At 38.0% G+C, this 18,494-nt stretch overlaps 1 protein-coding gene across 1 annotated transcript in view; it reads right to left on the reverse strand.

Annotated features, from left to right (window-relative positions):
* Positions 1-18,238, reverse strand: part of HS3ST5 (heparan sulfate-glucosamine 3-sulfotransferase 5) — a 93,141-nt gene extending 74,903 nt beyond the window's left edge. Inside the window, exon 1 of the mRNA XM_066315280.1 lies at positions 17,973-18,238. The gene's annotated coding sequence lies outside the window, so the exon portion shown is untranslated. The remainder of the gene's footprint in view (positions 1-17,972) is intronic.
* Positions 18,239-18,494: the final 256 nt, after the last annotated feature.

Here is an 18,494-nt window from a genome sequence, read left to right on the forward strand (position 1 = left end):
GGCTGAATTTCACTTTCTACCTCTAATAGGAATGACAGCTTCCTTAAATGAAGAATTTCTCTTGTGAGATTCTTTTCAAAGCTCAAAAAAATGTATCTTAACAATGCCTGTGTGAGATGAGAGCACCTTTAGCGTCCCCCCACAAGACAGGGAACTGACTGCAGGTGTTCAGGATGAATTGTCAAATATAACAGCAAACTTGAAAGTCAGTCTGAGAAGCCTTTAACCTGACCCCTTTCTGATGGCATGCTTTGGGGGAGACTACCCAGGGCCTTCAACTGCAGTTGAGAGTTCACTCTTTCTGCCAGTAACCCCCAAATACTTTCTTTTGCTTCGACAAATGGAATGAATTGGGAGTAAAATGAACTTAGGAGACAACTGTGGAAAAGTTTTAGTCACCTGCCCACCATTACCAGGAAGCCTGTGGCAGAGGCCAAGAGAGTTTTCTCTCTAGGTATGTCTTCTTTGGGATAGAGTTGAAGCAATTAAAGAAGTCACCCTCCTTTGTTACAACATCCACAGCCACTTTGTTCTAATGCCCTCACCAAGAGATTAAGTCAGCTTCGGCACAAAGCCAGTGGGCTTGTTTTAAGCTGTTAACCATGAACACAACTCAGCTGTGAAGGCAGAAACTTTCAGCTAAAGCACAGTAATAAACAGCTGGTGCGCAGTAACTGCTAAAATTGCTATATCTACTTTTGAAGTCTCAGGTGTTTTAATTTTTCTTTCTGCTTTTTTCTCCCTTAACTGACATAACTTCAATTTTTACTACAGAAGACAGGCATCTTACAGAGATTAGCATATTTCTTCTGTGTATTGCTGTTTTGTTCTCAATGCATAGTCCCCCCTTGTGCAGTGAACAGAGCAGAGGTCTGAAAAAAACTTATATGTAATTATGAACTAAATAGAGTGAAATAAAACATGCAAATAAGAGAAGTGAATGTTTAAATAGGCTACCCTAGTCCCTGGGTGCTTACCTTGGCCGCATTTCAGGACAAAAAGCTGTAATTTCTCTATGCACCCTTGGTTTTTATGGCAGAGAGCTCAGACTTGTAGGTAAAAAGTGTGCTGTAGTGTTCTCCCCTCTATGTGGAGTGCTGAGAGGTGCACAGGAGCACGCAGCAGCATCTCTATACCACTGCAGGCAAGGACCAGGTCTCCACATGGCATCAGTCTTTTCTCCTTGCTCTATGCGTGCAGTTGAAACCAGACTGTGCACCAGACCTTTCTGAGGTTCCATCATGGAAGAAGAGGCAGATATTTCAGTAGGTGGAATGTATGATTCAAGTAGAAAGAAATGCTGAAATAAAAAATGCCAGCTTAATTCTTCCTGATTGTTCTGCTACTGACCCATACACCTGCCTCCAGCAAGCCCTTGCCCCACTCTGACTGTTCTCATGGGTCTTACTACTTTTGCAATTTTTAAAATCTACCCTTTCTGCTCTCTCTAGCCCATCGTGTCCCAGATTTATTCCTTGTAAAAGCTTATTTGTGTGCTCTATAAATGTTCGTCTTTCTTCAAAATGATGCTTCACCATCTGCAGTAAACAATCGGAATAATGACCAGCAAGCAGATACCCACTGTATTTTTTCCTATAATTTAATCACAGTCCTTTTTATGCCTTGAAAAATCCACATTAATAACACATCTGTAAAGTTACAGAAGTACATTTGAAAGTGCCAATTCACTTTTATTTGCACACTAGTGGACAATGAAAAATCCAGAGGCAATAGAATGAGGAATACTAAAATATTGTTTGCAATGAAATGTTGTTGTTGTCTGTCCTTGTCTTTTCGAAAGGATAAAATTATTATTATTATTATTCTTTCAAACAGTAACCCTATGGATTTGCTTGTATCTTGAATGGTGAGATTCTTATTTATGTCTTTTCCCAAGTTCTGTCATTTGCCTTGCTTGCAGTGTTTGACTGTGGAAGTTGAAACAAGCTTCCTCTGTGGAGCAATTGCAAAAATTGCTAAATATTATGAACATGGTCCCACAACACATCTGGCGGTGCACTACATTACATAAGCTTGTTACCTCTTTGTATGGGGTAAGGTCCTGAGGAAATCATCTTAATATTGTCAAAAGAATATCTACTGATGATGTCTGGAAACAAAATATCCTCTAATGAAACTGGGAGAACTGAGATCTGCTGAATGGAAGAATAGCTCTTCATGAACTATGCGATTCCAGCAGCTGAGGTGTTAAGAAACCCATCAATTTCCATGAGACTGAAGACAACATTGTGGGCATGGCAGAAGTAAGCAATGAGTGAATAGGAATGACTTGTGTTTGCAGCCTTGCTGCCTTTTAGTGGTGTACTTACTCATACAGAGCTTGTCTTAGGTATTCTTTGCTACTTTCAATCCTTTTAACCAGCAGGCTGTAAACACATTTATTATGGAAGGCATAAACAAAAACCACCACCAACAACAAAAAAGAATTCACACAATACCAGTGTGAAGCTTCTGAAATCTGGACTACTGGACTATTCATCACCTTCCTATCCTAATCACAAAGGCACTATTTGTTATTAGCAGAGAACATGAGAATGAGAGGGGAAAAAAAGGAAAACCAAAAAAAAAAAAAAGAAAAAGAAAAAGAAAAGAGACAACACAGAAAGCAGTTAAGAAAATGAACAAAGGCAGAAGACACATGCTAGCAGTGTTGGAGGGAAAAGAGAAGAGACATGATCATGACAGAAAAATGAGATTCAATTCAGTAACAGACTTCTTTATGAAGGAATGTATTTATGTTTTCTCATGCCTCACTACTTTTCCTGTTGTGATAAGGTGAGGCTTTTGAGTAAGCTTGAATAGTGTCATAGCAGTGATTATCAGAACAGTCTCGTGTAATTTTAGCCAAATATTCTTCAGAAGTTCTTAAGTCCATTTTGTCAATTCAATGGGAATTTTAATTGACTATTAAAATACAAAATTACACAATAAAGACATTACTGAACTGCTGCAGAAATACCAGCAAATGTGCTGTCTACAGAAAAGTGATTCTCTTCTGTAGGTTTATCGGAACTGCTACAACAGCAGAAATAGCCTGGAGCAGCAGTAATTGAGGATACAGAAGAGCTTTCCACACATGATTTACCCCCAAACTTAAGCAAAGCAAAGCAAAAGTCCAATCATTAAAGCATTAATTTTACATGATTCTCCCTTCTCATTACTTCATATGCAGGAGATTATATTTCACTGTGTGATATAGAATGATGGGAGGCACATGTGTACAACAAAGGGTAAGAATTACATGACTAAGTGAAATCTCCATGACGACAATTCACAGAACCCAGCTCTTTCAGCATATTTGCCCTCTTTTTGTTTTCCAGAGCAAACCTGCCAGTAACTGCACCAATTTAAAACATGAGGATTTTTTTGTCCTTGGCTTCATGAGTTCATAGGGGTGGGCTGAATCCAAATTTCACCACAGTCCTGTCTCAGCTGATGGTTTCATCCATAGCAAGTTCCTCTGATCAACACTAAATGTGCCTCACTACTGCCCTTGAGCTCTCGTGGGCGTGGTTCAGGTGATGTGACAGTGCACCAGGCATTAATGTCAGTGACAATGTGTGCCAAAGTCAGCTCATGGGTGAGGCCAGTGAAGCTTCTCTCAGTTCTGCTGTCCTCAGGGAGGGGTGAATGCCACAGTGTGAACCAGTGTAAGTTTTAAACAGACAACTTGTGTTCTGAAGAAACGATGAATTCACAGGAATGGTAATAACACCACATCACAGCAATCATGTGAAATTGCATTTCTGGAAATCAAATAATTGAAACTGGGCTTGTACTGAATCTGTGTGGAGAAGTGGGTGACCTTCCATCTAATCCTGAGTTTCTCATTAAGCAGCAAACAGTTGAGAAAAAAGTGTGGTAGATTGACAACGAGCAGCATGGAGACCATACAGACACCAAAAGCAGTATGAATATTACACTACTGCTGGTCTCAAAGGGCTTTATTAAAAACAAAAGCATATAAAGTAGTTCCTGAACAGGATGATTTTTAATTGTGTCCTCCTGGGAAATCTGTACAATACAGACTTGCTGGCTTCCCTTGTAATCTAGAGGGACCTGACAAGCTCTCAGCAGCTTCCCTTTGGTCTAAAATGAGTTACTGCTGAGTTTCTGGACTCTAGTTAATCTTAATGGTGAATAATGTTTAACTGGTTCTAAACAAATGAAATTTTATTGACATCTTTTTTATACTAATATAAAAAGCAACCAAATACATAAAGGGTTCAATGTGACATCTTCTAGCTCCACTTTCTTATTAGCCCAAATCTCTGAGCATACACAAACAGCAGTGTAAAAGCAGCAAATAGCATCCATTAAAAAGATACCTTCAACATGCCCAGGTGCCATGGTATCAGTGACCAGCCTGCACTGCCTTGCTCTTCTTAGAAAGGCAGATTACCTCTTTTCTTTGCACTGTAGGCAGTGCAAGGCTTCTTGAGCTGGATCTTCAGGAGAGAGCTGGGTGCAGCACTACAATGCCACATTTTACACCCCTTTATCATCTACATGGTGTGTTCTGTATGTAGCACAGGCAGTGCATTAGGAAGGCTAGGGAAGAGGAAAATCTGTAATAAATACAGTGGCTGAATAACGTGGGGAAAAAAACCCCGCACCCTGAAAGAGAAACCCTCTGCAGTTAACCAAGATAAATATTAGGAAGCATCAGTGGAAAGGATGTGATTTTAATTCTGATCCTGCCTCTGTACCATTTCAGAATTTTTTCTTGGGCTAGCAGGGGTGCTTCCTTCCCAATGGGATTTACAGGCTAATGTCTTTAGCAAGATCAATTATTTATCACAAAAGATAACTAGAGGAGAAAGAGCAGAGCCCTATTCTAATATCCCTGGCTTATTTCACAGCTTTATAGCCAGTGCCAGACAAAAACCATGCACCAGACAGACAGGACTCTTTCTCTGAGGATGAGGCACCTACTTGGAAAGAGACAAACCAGGCTCTAATGTCTACTTGGCAGAAAAGGGGACAAAGCACTCCAGCAGGGAAGCCTGGCACTCTTCAGGTTATGTTACTGAAACCTCTATGCCAAGAGGTCTCTGCGTGACAGCCTGTAACTGGACAGCTTCTACCAAAACTGGGTCAGCTCCGTTCACAGGCACCAGCTGAGGATCTGTCCTCCCAATTATTTATGTTTGCTGTGATATGGTAACAATATGGTACATTCCCCAACCATCCCATTGCCTTACATTGATCTCTCAGATGTTGTGAAAGATGATGAAAGTAGCAAGATGAAAGAAAAAGGAAAAGCGCAAAACAAGCTCACATTAAATATTCATAACTGGTAGTAATTACAAACAGAAAGTAGGAAATAAAGCAGTAGTGATTATGCAGTGTCCAAATCATCTATCTACAACTCTCTCCAAGATTTTTTCTCCATAGATTTCTGTTGTTAGAGTTGGAAAGTGACCCCAAATTTTTGGCCTGTCTTTGGTCAAAATTTTCTCCCTCGTTTACCTGATATATAAACATAGGCCAGGGTTAGCTGAGAGCAAAATTAAGGCTCTCCACTTTATTTCTGCTCTCAAGTGAAACCTATGATGAGCCTCTGTCTTCAGTAAAAACAAAATGGCATTTCTACTGTGCAAAACTTTAGATTTCAAAATCTAAACTGTTGTGTTGTTGCTTCGGATGTTAAATACTCTGGTTTCATAAAAGGAACTGACCTATAAATCTTAAAATTTCTTACTTTTTAAGTTTATTTAATATGACTTCTGCTTATTTTTATAACTCGGGCAATTCTGATTGGCAATTATTAAGTCTGTTAACCATAATATTTTTAAAAACTACATGTATAAAAGGTTCCTTTTCAAATGTAAGATGAGAACAAACTAGGAGCTTTATCTGAAGGCTTCTCTTTCATGTAAAAATTGATGAGCGTGCTTACTTTCTTGAAATAACTAGTTTTGCAACTACATAAAATCCTAAGTTTATTCCATTCTGTCCATATTTCTAAATATTTTCTAAAAGCTGGTGTTGCTTAATCAATGCTAAATACCAATATATGTAGAAGAACCATGAAATATGTCCTAGGATGTTCTTATGGGTTATGACATGCTGGACTTGAATCTCTTGTCAGTGCTAGAGAACATGATGTTCTGTCAGAAAAAGTGTATTGAACTTTTAGTTATTAGTTATTACTGTAGTAATACTACAGTATTAGTTTCCTGAGTCATGCCATCCATCTCAAGCCACAGAAGTCACAGATAATTCAACCTGTTCCTACCTGGCTTAATTTTAATGTTCCCGTGAAGTAGCCTTTTCCTGTGACATGGAACTTCAGTTCATAGAAAAAAGCAAGAATTCTACAGTGAACTTCTCTGTTTTTGCTATCTGAGCACTCTGCTCGGTTTGGAGACCACAGTAGCCTTGTTAGGTTTCTAAGGCACCCTAATTACACACTTCTGAGACTGCAGAATGCTTCAATTTAAGACAGCATACAATCTGTGCTTTCACAAATATTCAGAAATATCATCTGCCAGGATCAAGAGAAATTGAATGGATATCTACTGGGTTTTATCTGCAGCTTTGATGCATAATTTTTCATTTTCTTTAGATGGGTTTAATACAAAGACAGAACATGCCTAGAGTCCCACAGAGGTGTTTTGACATTAGGCTTAATAAAGCATGAAGAAGTCATTAATAAATAATGTTTTGCTGGTTAACAAGTAAAGCTGAATGCATTCACAAGACCCAGAAGTAGATCACATCATGCATGCAGCTAAAGAACTTGTTAAAATGACTGCAATAGTTCCATTTTTTAAATTGTGCTTGGCACAGCCCAACACAACACTGCACAAATAAACAAGCACTGCAGCATATACACATGCACCTTCAGTTACAGTGTTACCTGGCAATTTTTTTTATTTCCACTCAGTGGGATTGAGGGGTTTGTAAACAAGCATTCATGAAAGCGACAAAGAGCTATTTATATATTGTTAAGCTTTGCAGAGATCGAGCATTACTGTCTGGAGTTTCAAAGGAAAAGACCTCTTGTATTCATTGAGTTGTGCATCATCCCATTCCTGTGTCAAAGCTACAAGCTTAATACATTTTACTGCAGACATGTTTGAGCTACAGCTTTCAAGGCTGTGTCAATATTTCCATATGTCCTTATTTTCCAAGGTTAAACATTCTGGCAAGTTTTGAATCAAGGTCTGAGGAGAGTATCTATGTGCTTGGGGTCAAATACACAGCTCGCATCCCCTTTGGCTGCAACCAGGTTTCATGTGGAATCTGGACTGGGAATGTGGCAGCATTAGGGTCTGGATTCACTCTCCATCATGATGACTTTCTCAGCTAAATGCCTAAGTTGGGAGCTGAAGTCACCTTAAACTCTCCCTGTAATCAGTGCCAAGAGACAAGTGTTTCCAGAATGTGATTCAGATCTGGGCTTCTGATTACAGAATCAGCTTCAAATGAGCAAGTTCTCAATTTAGAGACTTCTGCTACATGCTTATGCTTGTAGGCAGGAAAACTCCTCAGTCCCTCCAATGAGGCCAAGGAACAGATTGTACAATTCAAGTTTGGGCCTGTGAGATCTACACAGTTTGTGAGGGGAAAAAAAAAATTGGAAAAATGTTTCCTTATTTATTTTTAGTTTGAGATATAGTCATATTCTAAATAAAGAGTTATGATATTCAGAAACAGGGACAAAGATTCCAAATGCATGTCTTCAAGTCTCCAGCACGGTTTGTAGAAGCACAAAAATGCTCCTGTCCTCTATGTTATTTGACTGCCATTTGTAGGTAGTTCAACTATCTTGGAATGAACACTGATTAAAAAAAAAAAAAAAAAAAAAAAAAAAAAAAAAAAAAAAAAAAAAAAAAAAAAAAAAAAAAGAATATTTGATGTCATCTATTTACTGAAAATCTAACTTCCAACATATTTAGTGTGCTTATGAAAACTAGATTATTTTTCACACCTGATTGAGCTGCCAGGTTCCAAGAATTACTGAGAATAAGAGGATTGGAGGAAGCTATAATAACTTCTGAAAATGACTTAAAATCTCTGATATATGTGAGGAAAGGAACAGCTATTTAGGTCGTGCAATTTTTCCAGTTGTTTGGAGTGTTTTTTAAAGAGAAGATATAAAGAAAATAAACTTCAGATTCATGCCATTTTTAGAACATGAAATTGAAAAGTTCCAAATCTTTTAATCTGAGTCACAAATGGGGTGATTTTCCTGTGACATTTTGAATTTTGTGAAAGTAGAAAAGCTTTTTTCTAAACATGCACAGATTTAAGATGTTCAGGGATCTGAAATATTAAATAAGCATTTTTGATATGGAACAGTAAGTAGGAGTGGATAAAGTGCATGGCCCATTTATTTTCCATGTTTTTCTTCCATTTACCACTGAGCACCATTTCTATCCATGATGACATAAGAATGCATGAGCACAAGTGCATGAGCACAAGTCAGTGAAAACTGAAGTATTTTAGTGAATACACGTTCTATATATTATCCTATGGCTTTGCAATCTCTGCTGACTTGGTGTTGGGAAGCAGACTTGGGTGTGGATTACCTCTGAAAATGAGATGTAAATTCTAGAATTCAGTCTCCATACAACTTTTTCCCTAATCAAAGCCTAAGTACTCAAACCAAGAAAAATTTGCCCATGTTCTCAAGTGAGAATCACAAGATTACTAGGAAACTCTCACTGTCCAAACAATGCAGAACACAGGTTTTGGAGATACCTGTCTTGTGAAATCTGAACTGCCAGTGGAATTCAAGAATTAGCTGGATACACGATACAGCCAACATAGCAATGCCTCTGGGTTGGGTGATGACAGGATTTGAAGTAGCAAGCTTTCTTGAAAGCTAAGACGTGAATCTTCAAATGGTGGGTTTCTCTATTCAGATTCTGCTTGTATTATACTTCATGTATTTATATCCTTCTAGGATCATGCCAATAATCCTGAAGCATATATGAGAACACTGACTTTTGTTCTTAAAGAGATAATTTAGGAATAACTTAGTGTTACAAAATGTTGGACAGAAAAATCGCGATTACTAATGGACAGAAAATTCTGTCCATTGTATGAATTTGCATAGTTTTAGACTGCTCCATCCACAAGATGTTAAAACAGCAAACATTCAAGCATTGTTCATGATAAGCCTTTTGACTTCATGAGGGTGTAGCTGATGCTCTCAAAGAAGTTCCAACAGATATTGTCGTAGAAATATGTATATATTACCATGTGATGGAATCACACAATTCATACAGCTGTAAAAGAAAGGGCTTTATGGAAGGAAAATACCATTACTACCTAATTTCCATGGACATTAACCTGAAAGGAGGAAAAATCAGAGAATAGCATTTATGCTACAAAACATAAGAGTTAGCTGGAACAATAAATAAAAAACAATTAGGAAAAGAAAGCTATTTAGGTTTTTTCCCCCTTTTGCATTAGTAAGTTAAAAGAAACTTGTAATCAGATTTTCATAAACAATGTGTACATAGTCGTGGTATATTTGAAACATTAAGTGGTATTTGAAGTAAAAGCTGTTAAAGCAGAAATCACTTTGTCAAGACCATTAAGATAGTAGTTTTCTTGGTCTTCATCAAGATAGCAGCTTACTAATAAAGGAGAGAAAATGCCACCCTCTATTAGAACAACAAGGAAGGACACAGAAAGCATTTGGCAAGCTTTAGTATACACACCTTGCAGCTGGGTTGGTAACTCTCTTTTAAGGAAGGAAGCAGGATTTGTGCTTTCAAGTAACAGTTCAAAATATAGAAAAAAGCACCAACCAAATCAACAAGCATGAAGTCCCCAGGGAACCCAGTATTTCTATGGTAGTATTTCCTGTGAGTCTCCTAGCAGATCAAAGCATGCCAGCTTTCATTATATCCCCTCAAGAGCAAAATGTTCACACTGCAATTTCTGATTTGCAAAGGCTCCAGGAGGCAGAGGCTGATGAGAAAAGTGTTTTGGAGTATTCACTGCCCTGAAGTCGGCTGGGACTTCTTGCAGTGACAGAGTATTAGAGTATTTTGGGAGGGACACCCTAAACACCACTAGCCTGTTACATGGTGTTTATTTCTCAGAGGAGTTGGGTTATACAAATGGTCATGGAAAAGAAATTCACAGATTTCTAGTGGAGTCCCATGTGCCCTTCTAGCTGGTCAGACTGCAGTCAGGATTTATGATTATACCTTATGATTTGAACAATGAAACAGGAGAAATTCTGAATTTCCATGCCTTCTCTATCAGGCTCTGTCTTTTAAGACCGCCTCTAGGAATATACATACAATTTAGCAAAACAAATGCTTTATTCATGATGGCAATAAGTACAGCATGGCTGTGCACATACCAACTGAATAGTAGCTTTGCATTTTTTATTTTATTCCTCCCAATAACCACATGTTCCTACAAGTGTCTCACAGGCATGCACTGAGTTTTCTACACAGCTTTTAATGGAGAATATTTTAAAGAGTTTTCATAAAGTGAATGAAGCTGTGATAATCAGCACAGCTGGCAAGCCAACAAGAGACTACAAGGAAGGCATCACCAGGAGGAAAATGTTCTAGGAATGTATTTTCCTTATGAGGCCCAAAGATTAACCAAACAAGATTGATGCTCCAGTTCATATACGCAAAACATATATGGAAAATTAACAGGATGCCTTGAGTACTCTCTGAATACATCTTTGCTTTTGAGACAGAAATTTCTGACTAGTATGGCTCCCAAAACCAAAGCTGTGCAATCACCAGTAAGAAAGGCAAAAAGATGAAGAGCTGCATTGTTATTTTACTCTTGCTTACACCTGAATGGGAACCAGAAGAAATACAAGGGAAATATGTAGAGGAGCACATCTTACTTGGTCAGAAAATCTTGGGGACTAAACTGTAGGTGACTGCATATATCAACAAACTTCTCAGGAAAAAGACCCCAGGATGCCTTTTTTTCCTCCCTGTTGAGGAAATTGAAAAAAAAATGATTGTGCTTCCAGGTAAAAGATTCAAGGTTTTTACAGTGAATACTGATAGTTTTACAGTTTCTTCTCCTCCATAAAGATACTCATATCTTTTCATCAATGTTTTGGACCAGGTTCAAAGGCCTGTTCCATCCTGAAATTGGGTTCCAGCTTCCCCAAGAGTATTGTGTGTGGCTTCTCCAATTGTGTGTTTTAATGGGACATTACTTGTTTACAGTTTTCACATTTGCTTTCACCTCTATTTGCCAGGTATTTGTTACTGTAGGAGCTGTTGTATCCTGAAACATCCCTGAAGAAGGATGTTTGTATGACCTCCCAGAGTTTAAATCACCTGTCTTTAACCTTTTTCCCAACAAGAGTAGAAGTCTTAATTTTAGCAGACATACAGAACCTCTGGAAGTCAAAATCTCCGCTAAAAGGCCTCTGCAGTATGTACAGACCCTAAAAGCTCACTGCATAACCAGAATAGAATCATTAAACCTCTCTCAAGAACTCTCTTTGCTCAGGAGGTTTCAGATTGTTTTTGGTAGAAGCTGTCCGTTTGCAGAAAAAGCAAAAGCAATTGTGGATATCAAGAGATCCAAAATGGCTGTACCTTTGAGAACAAGATTAGTGCTTTCTGTCCTGATGCAAACGGGAACCTTGGAGGCACTGCACTGCAGGAGCAATGTTCTCTTACTGTGAAGAGTCGAACAGCCCTGGATACACTTTTGTTGTACCAGTCCCTCAGAAATGAAGCAGAGATCTTTGCGGCTAGGCCTTTTCCTTGGAGGCATATGAGCATTTTCTAGATTTTGTTGTTTTTGCTGCCTCATATTGTAACCAAAGTGAAAACTAACACAGGCTGAAAACATCCCATGTTGCATATGCTTTTAACTGGGCTGTGAAGAGGTCTTGGTTTGTTCTCTGTGGCCACAGCTGAGCAATGTGCTTATTCTGCTTTTTTTTCCAAGGATATGAATGGCCTCATTGCAAACTAATGCTTAAGGCATGAACATAGGAATCTTGCTCAACTGGCTGTCTGTATCATTTCTGTCTTTCAACCAGTATTGTCTGGATCTCACCCAAATTCATTCTCAGCCAGATGCTCTTCTCCAGGAGCCATTTTCCTCTAGGCAGTGCAACATCTTTATGATGGCTCTGGTTACATCTGTAGAAAATGAGATATACACTTGGGTGTCATCTGCAAAGCCTGTAGCAGCTTAGCCCCTCTCAGGAATTTTCTGGAAGTATTGGAAAGGGATGTAGGGAAAGGATTTATAGTCCTACAGTCAGGCTGCAGGTGCAGAATATTGGGAGAAAAAGCAAATGATGTTACCAGTTATTCTGGGATCCCATTGAAACCAGACTTTGTGTCTGCAAGGTATACAAGATTGGGGTATATTCACTTAGCATTTAAAGCAGGAAGAGAGATAAGTAATTTCTTGGCCCTGTCTGAAATTCAAAGGTCCTTGTAAATTAATACAGCTACACCAAGCTAGATATTGTTGTAACACTAGCAAATGGAAATATGGTGCACAATATAAAACTCCCTGCATAAAATACAATATTGTTTCTTACTGCAATACATTTTGGACACTGTATATTTTACATTTAATTTTACAGTGCAAAGGATATTACTGAAAGAACAGCTTTAGTTGATAATTTTCTTGTTTGGTAGAGCTGATATATTAAAAGGTTAATATGCTAAATTTACATTTTTCTAGACTGATTATTTCTTACTCCAATCTGTCTTTCCTCATTCTTCGCCCCTTTAAAAAGAGATGATATAAAATAGGACTCCTTTTTGACAATTTTAGCCAGAAAACCTTACTTTGCCTGCTGATTTTCATGCTCTACAAGCTTTGCCATCATAAACCACTTTGCATGTATTAAGGAGTATTATATCAGATGAGGCAATTTAAGTGTATCCCATTTCACTTGGTGAAACTAAGCAGCTTTGCATTATAACTAAGTTGAGCTAATGAGAATACGTTTAAAGCATGTGTTACCTGACTGAAGTTAGCTAGTCATTCAATACTGCAACCTGTGGGTTTGCAAAATGATGGCAGGAATCCTGCTGTGAGGGAGATTGGAAAATTATTATAATCTGCATTCCTAAATTGAATGAGTATTTTGCTCAGCAGAGGCCTCTTGACTGTAAATAGTCTGAAATTACATCCTGCTGTTTAAAATGTCTTTTTTTCCAAGTAAGTAAAAATGCCCACATTTTCTTAAATCAAATATTTTTCAAATGTTACATGAATTAAACTATTGAGAGAGGAAAAGTCGTAAATCATTTCCTACCTCTTGTAAAAACTGTTTGATATTCACATTTTTAATAGAAGGGACAAAATATCTAGAATTTATGGGTTTGTGCTTTAATTGTTTCATTATATTGTTAAAGCTTATCACCATATCTCTCTTATCATTTTTTTGCTGAAAAAAATCCATGTTTACATGTTTTTTAATCTGTATGGGAGAAAATTGTACGACAGATATCAGAATCAGATAATAGATGTGATGTCAAACATGCTGCTGAGGTAAATTCATATTGAAAGTTTCCAGAAAAGACTATACAAAAGAGAGCAAAAGACCATGAGTTTACAAGAAGACACAGGGGATAAACTTCTGCCACAAGAGTAGCGTGGTAAACATAACTTCATTCATGTGAGTTCTTTATCTCATTAAAGCTAGACATGACCCGAAAGAAAAAAAAAAAAAAAAAAAAAGAAAAAGAAAAAGAAAAAGGCCCTGGGGATAAGGATTAGAGGCCATTGTAGTTGTTTGAGCAATCGTTTTCTACTGTGTGAAAGCAATACATGCTGTAAATACTTTTCATTAAATCCTCTCTAAGAGTCCAAAATGGAAGAGGAGGTGTCTCAGCTTATCCTCCTCAAATTCTCTGTCCTTTAAGTGGTGACTAGTGAAAACATTTACAGTAAAAGATGTCTGTGCTCCCAGTGGAGTCAGTGGCTTTGTGGCACTTGGCAGTGTGCGTGTTTCTAAGTTGAACAAACCAGAACTAATTCTCTTGCCCAGAGTGTGTGTGACCCTGTGTCTCTACCCAAAAAAAAAAGGTGTCTGTGTTCTTATCTGCTTCTTGGAGACTGTCTCTTCCCTGCCAGCTCCCAGAAACCTCCTGTGCACTGAATGGGACTGTGGGGCAAAACCGAGGAAATACATGAACAGGTGGGGTGGATGAGCAGGATCCAGGGATCAAACTCATGCCTAAGCCTTGTTTTGTTGTTATAGATAGATGTATGTATCTTTATGCTTTCTGATAAGATGTAGTGGTTGAGAGGAAGATGAGGTCACTGTCATGTGAAAAGTGTTTCACAGGAGGACCAATGAGAGAGGCAAAAGTGATGAAAAGGGTACAGGCATATCTTAAACACAACCTGTTTCTCTGGATCTGAAGAGACCTTATGCTGAGTTTCAGTCTTGTTGCTTTAGATTAGGATTCACACCTCTGACCTACTTCTGAAATGGAGGATAGATCACCTCTGGGTTTTGGTTGTTGTTTTTTTTTTGCCACAAAACATATTTGACAGAAGACATTTTTTTTTTCCCACACATTAAATTCAACCTCCTACGACATGGAAGGGCAGAATTGAATCTTTCCTGTGTCAAGGGACTCTCCTCCCAACCTCTGGGAGGAAATTGTAGAATTGTAGCCTCCAGGATATAGTCTGTATGCTGTAGGTTTAGTAGGTTTAGCAAAAATCTCTAGGATCAGTTTTAAATCTCAGGTTATGCCAAATGTTCCCAGTTCACAAGTCTCTTTTTTTTTTTTTTTTTTTTTTTTTTTTTTACTGTCATTAAATGCATAATATAGACACTCAATTCAGTATAACCATCATCTATTCATTTACATCCGGGTAATTTCTTACTTCTGCTACCAAAACTTTTGCAGGTCTTGTGTATAAATCTAGCTGCATATTTGATAAAATTCAGCCAGTAACAAAAATTAACCATGGAAAATTTGTACAGGTGGAACTCTACTGGTTTCACAGCCAGTCAGATAATTTAACTTCCTCATTTTGATTTGCACTGTTTAAAAAAAAACATGTCTATTACCTGTCAAAGACAGTTTGTTCTCCAATCTATCAAATAATGTTTGTAACATTTTTTTTGTAGCGTTAACCAGGAAATCCACAAAAATGAAAAATAAAGCAAATTTTTTTACGACATTTTACATCCAAATTTATATATTGATATTAATGAATGTATGCTTTTGTAGCAATACTGTAAGCAAAGTGAAAGATTTGGAGGATATTTAACATCACGAGTACAACAAGCCCTAGTGCAAATTGCACCTAGGTTGGGGCAATTCTGGATAGGAGTACTGTGAGACAAACCCATTGAGAGAAGCCCTGTGGAGAAGGACTTGGGAGTTCTCATACAGTAAAAACTGGATATGAGCCAGCAGGCTGCTGTCACTGACCAGAAGACCAAACATATCCTGGACTGCTTCAAAACAGAAATATCCAGCAGGTCGAGGGAGGTGTTTCTCCTCCCCTGCTCTGCCCTCATGAGAGGGCAGCACCCACCTGTGTGCTGCATCCAGGTCCAGAGTCCTCAGCACAAGAAAGATATGGACCTGTTGGAGTAGATCCAGAGAAGAGCCACAAAGCAGATCAGAGCGATGGAGCACCGCTCCCATCAGGGGGACAGGCTAAGAGAACTTGTACTGTTCAGCCTGGGGAAGAGAAGGCATCTGAGAGACCTTATAGCAGCTTTCTAGTACCTTAAGAGGGTTTATGAAAAGGAGGAAGTGAGGCTTTTTATACTGGCAGACAGTGACAGGACAAGGGGCAATGGCTTTAACCTGAAGGATGGTAGGTTTAGATTAAAAGTTGGGAAGAAATTATTTATTCAGAGAGAGGTGAAACAGTGGCAGAGGTTACCCAGAGAAGTTGTGGATGCGCTGGAAATGCTCAGGGCCAGGCTGCATGAGACTTTGGCAAACTGGTCTAGGGGAAGGTGCACTTGCCCATAGTTGTAACTAGATGATCTATAAGATCCTTTCCAACCTAAACCATTCTACAATCCTATCTGTCCTAAACCAGCAAGGTTCTATCAGTAACTATGCTGAGCTAGCCAAACCCATAATCCTATCCTCCATGTTCATTTATCAGTCCACACAGACATATTACACAAACCTCCCAAGTACAAACATACACACAGTGCAGGAAGACAGAATTTACAACACATTTGACATTTTAATTCTGCAGCTGAGATGTTCATTCACCTCATTGTCTACACACACACAGACACACACACAGAGATATAAAAGATGCAATATTATTTAAAAAGTCCACATATCAAAGCTTCAACATATACCCTTATATGAATTTTACTTTCTTGGAAAATATTTAGGTATCACATTGAGGGCACCTCACAGAACTAACACAGCTCTTCTCCACACAGAAAACTTTGCACAATCTTGCAGCCCCTCTAACCTTCTGCTTTTAAATGGAGTCTTTATTTTTGTATTCATCTTTTTGCTCCTGCTGAAGTGTGTTAAAAAGATCCTCTGTATCTTCAACACAACTTAGATAAAATAAAACTGTACTAATTTTTTTGTTTGTTTTGCTTTTTTCTCCTCCTATCTGGAGTGGATATTTGGCACCAATGGGCAAACAATTCTTTTTGCTATATAGGATGATATTTTTATCTTTTGGTTATTTTATACAGGGACTTCGGGTTTACAATACAAACTCAAATGCTGGCTAGAGTAGCAGACAGAAGATTAATTAGAAAACTATTCAGATGATAGCAATAGAATCCCTCCATAAAAAAAGAAAAAACAGAACTCAATTCATGTAGTTCTAATTAAATCAAGTTTGAGGTCCATCTACTTTAGCTAATAGGTTTTCTGAAATTATTTTAATAGATTTTAATAGAGTTAATAGGAGATGCTTAATAAGAAAAAGTAGTATTTGTAAAACTATTTTTTCTTAAATATCCATATTAAATAAAATGAAGTTGACAGGATGAAACAGAACCTTTCCCCCTCTTCCCCCAAAGCGAGATAGAGCATTAATCCTGAAGAATATTCTGCAGAAGCTGAAAAACAGATGGCAATCACAGAATAAAATCAAGGTTACATGATTGTTCACTTTTCTTCTCTACTGCTCATAGCATTATCCACATCATTATAAACATAGTGGTTTTTTATAATGTTATGATTAGTGCTAAAAATCCTGATGTATCTTTATGATCTTGCTACTTTCCTTGTCAGTTATGTGTCTGAGACATGACTTGATGAGCACATATGCCCACACACATTCTACCACCTTTCTGAGCATATATCTGCTTACAAAATTATTTCTTCTGTGTTTTCAATCATATGGTGGAAAGATAATGTCAGTGAATCGTTCTGGTCAAGGTCAATTTCCTGGGTGCCAAAGTAGTCTCAGAATAATATCAGGAGATTATATAATATCTTAAGATAAACCAAAGGGTAGAAAAAGCAATTTTATCAAAATCTCACAGTTTCCAGAAAATGAATAGCTTCCATTAAGAAGAAATTAATTTTTTCCAACATGCTATGAATGCTTTGGCATTCCCCTGAAGCCTACATGCCATCTAGAACAATCAAGCACACAAGTGAAGAAACACTCTGATCCCCACTGATTGTAAACAGGAACCATCTCGTGAACAAAGTAGAGTATTGTCCCCTTATTACCACTTGTAAATCAAATGAGAGTGATTGAAATGCACTAAACACAAATTTAGAAGAAATACCACAAAAATGGCTAATGGCAATCAAGCTCAGAGCATGGGTAGAGCCAGTGGCCAGCTAGTCATTTAGTAGCTTTCAGGTTGCCTGAGCTCACAAAACACATTTATTGCAAGGCAGTGAAAAACATGATCTCAGCTATATATAATGTTGTGTTAATCACCATTTTAGTCCCTGTTCAAGTAACAAATTGAAACATCATCCCTGGTGCTAAAGATTAAACAAAACAACTTCCTGAAACCTGAGGTTTTTAAGGAAGACACTAACCTTTGTGTCCTTGGGCACATCCAGAAAGTCCAGTACGTCTACCTTTGATAAAGAACATTCCAGAAGGATTTAACTCATCTGTTCCAGTGTTCAGTCCCAAGAAGCCTTTAGTGGTTACTGAAAAGACCATTCAGGGAATAAAGCACCTCCAGGTATGCAAATGTAAAGATCAGACATCTCTGCTGAAATGGTGTACAACTTGCTGAGCCTGTATAAAAAGAGAAGACGCTTGCTGCTTATTTGAAAATAAAAACAACCCAACAAGCCAAACCAAAGAACTGAAAGAACCCAAAACCTCAGTTTCTCTGTTTAAGAATGAAAAGAAATTTTTTGCACTAGGGCCCCAAAGGTAGTACATGTCAGCTCATGTTTCTGGAAGCAGTGTGTCAGTGTCTTGTAAACATTGGCAGACTGGAATCTGGAGTACAGGAAGGGAGAGGGGAAAGGAAAATTACAACAAATGCATTTCACAATACTAAGCCCCAAACCAAAGTTATTCCTAATGATAGAAAATGGCTAATT

This window comes from Sylvia atricapilla, chromosome 3 (genome assembly GCF_009819655.1).
Source record: "Sylvia atricapilla isolate bSylAtr1 chromosome 3, bSylAtr1.pri, whole genome shotgun sequence".
In the NCBI taxonomy this organism is placed as follows: domain Eukaryota; kingdom Metazoa; phylum Chordata; class Aves; order Passeriformes; family Sylviidae; genus Sylvia; species Sylvia atricapilla.